Here is a 3,073-nt window from a genome sequence, read left to right as displayed (position 1 = left end):
TCTCGTCCGCCGGTGGCACCACTGCCCGTGTGGTGTCACACCTCGATACAAGCACACGAGGTTTCATGGGCATCATAGCGGGCACCCGGACCAGGGTTACTGGCCCTGCACCACGGGACAGCAGGGACTCCCACAACAGCCAGCACGTGGCCACACCACTGACCCTCTGGGTCTTTGAACCAATGCCCCACGCTGAGCAGGGCATCCTCAACCGGTACCCATAACCAACATCAAGGGGAGAGGACTCCAGTGTGTCACCCCCGCATGGCCGGAGGGGAGGCCACCACCCCCCTGCCAGGATGGCACCCTCTCCCTCCCCCTACCACACAGGGAGCCAGCCGCCTCCAAGGCATGCGGCAGACTGCACCGCCGGGTGTGTCCTCTGCCATCATTCCCTTGTGGCAGTGGAGGAGCACCTGCACCCCCCACCACGTGGACGGACCCCCTCCATCCTGCCACTGGGAGGCTTGTGGAGACAGATGCCACCCTTTGCTCTCAAGCTCGCTCCCTCCCCTCTCCGTCCCTCCCTCCCTCCCCCGGAAGCTGCAGACTCAGTCTCGCTGGCCTCCACTGTGGTGGACAGAGAGATAGGAGTCAGAGAGAGACATGGAGAGAGACGTGGAGGGTCAGAGCAGTGGAGCGAGGAGAGGCCATGGTTTACCCAGGGACAGCTCCATCCCAGGGCCTTCAGCATTAATGATCATTCCGCAGGTTCACCTACGGAAACCTTGTTACGACTTTTACTTCCTCTAGATAGTCAGGTTTGATCATCTTCTCGCACACCGCCTAGGCCATGACTTACTCCAGCGGGGCCGATCCGAGGACCTCACTAAACCATCCAATCGGTAGTAGCGACGGGCGGTGTGTACAAAGGGCAGGGACTTAATCAACATGAGCTTATGACCCACACTTACTGGGAATTCCTCATTCGTGGGGAATAAATGCAATCTCCAGTCCCTATCACGAATGGGGTTCAGCGGATTACCCAGACCTGTCGGCCATGGATAGACACATGTTGAGCCATTCAATGTAGCACGTGTGCAGCCCTGGACATCTAAGGGCATCACAGACCTGTTATTGCTCAATCTCATTTGGCTGAAAGCCACTTGTCCCTCTAAGAAGTTGGAGATGACCAAATGGGCCACATAACTAGTTAGCATGGTGGTGTCTCGTTCATTTCAGAATTAACCAGACAAATTGCTCCATCAACTAAGACGACCATGCACCACCACCCACAGAATTGAGAAAGAGCTATCAATCTGTCAATCCTTTCCGTGTCCGGGCTGGGTGAGGTTTCCTGTGTTGAGGCAAATTAAGCCACACGCTCCACTCCTGGTGGTGCCCTTCCATCAATTCCTTTAAGTTTCAGCTGTGCAACCATACCCACCTGGAACCCAAAGACTTTGGTTTCCTGGAAGCTCCCCAGTGGGTCATGGGAATAACGCCACCGGATCGCTAGTCGGCATCGTTTATGGTCAGAACTATGACGGTATCTGATCATCTTCGAACATCTGACTTTCATTCTTGATTAATGAAAACATTCTTGGCAAATGCTTTCACTTTCATTCATCTTGCGCTGGTCCAAGAATTTCACCTCTAGTGGCACAATACAAATGCCCCCCGGCCGTCCGTCTTAATCATGGCCCCAGTTACGAAAACCAACAAAATAGAACCAGAGTCCTATTCTATTATTCCTAGCTGAAGTATTCATTCAACTGGCCTGCTTTGAACTCTCTAATTTTTTCAGAGTATACACTTTGGACCCCTGGGACACTCAGTTAAGAGTATTGAGGGACTGCCGAGAGGCAGGGGCTGGGTCAGGCGGTAGCTCACCTCGTGGCCCACTGCCACCCTGATCCCAAGATCCAGCTATGGACTTTTTCACTGCAGTAACTTTAATATACGCTATTGGAGCTGGAATTACCACTGCTGCTGGCACCAGACTTGCCCTCCAATAGATCCTTGTTAAAGGGCTTAGTGTACTAATTCCAATTACAGGGCCTCAAAAGAGTCCTGTATTGTTATTTTTCGTCACTACCTCCCCGAGTCAGGAGTGGGTAATTTGCATGCCTGCTGCTTTCCTTGGATGTGGTAGCCATTTCTCAGGCTCCCTCTCCAGAATCGAACCCTGATTCCCGATTACCCATGGTCACCATGGTAGGCACAGATAGTACCATCAAAAGTTAATAGGGCAGACATTTGAATGTCAATTCACCGCCATGAGTGCACACGATCATCCCAAGTTTATCTAGAGTCACCAAAGCTGCCAGGGGCCAAGACCCAGACTGGTTTTGGTCTGATAAATGCACGCATCCCCAGAGGTCAGTGCTCATCAGCATGTATTAGCTCTAGAATTACCACAGTTATCCAAGTAACAGTCGAGCAATCATAGGAACCATAACTGATTTAATGAGCCATTCGCTGTTTCACTGTAGTGTGGGTGCTGGTCGTGGACCAGTGACCGTGACCCCGGTGGGCTGTGGGCCAGTGCGGAGTGTAACTGTGCTCAGAGCCAGAGAGTGAGGGAGAGAGCTTCCAAAGCTCCGTGCTCGGGGGCACCCGCCAGAGAGTGGTGGGGCAGCCCAGCACATGACAGGACCCCTTCATATTGGCCCGGGCTCATCGGTCTCACCTCAACTTCATCGCTGAGGGGTGCTGAATGCTCTGCACCCCCACCCGTGCCTCGCTCCCACAGAGGAGAAGCTCGACTCACTGGCCATGACCCGCAAAGCCACTCCTCAGGGGCCCTCCGCCAGTAGGAGTTGGTTGGCCCGATTGATCGATGGACGGTGGGAAGAGGCACCCCCACCGCAAGGATGCCCACCAGGAGATGGTCTCCCTGGAGCTGGTACCCAGACTCGCACTCCCCATGAGATGCCCTTCATCCCTTAACTCCTGGAGGTTGCCAAATCATACTGGATCATGCATGCCCAGAGGACGACCGGGTAGAAAAACCTGTGAAGTGCAACTGACCCCACGGAACTCCCCTCAGCAAAGGAGGGCCAGATCCACTCTCATAAGGGCTTCCGCGTCCCACCACTTTCCCGTTCAGAGGGGTTCCGAGGACGTTTCG

This window comes from Protopterus annectens, chromosome 1.part1 (genome assembly GCF_019279795.1).
Source record: "Protopterus annectens isolate FY-2018-M chromosome 1.part1, PAN1.0, whole genome shotgun sequence".
NCBI classification, from domain to species: domain Eukaryota; kingdom Metazoa; phylum Chordata; order Ceratodontiformes; family Protopteridae; genus Protopterus; species Protopterus annectens.
Note: the sequence above shows the minus strand (reverse complement) of the source record.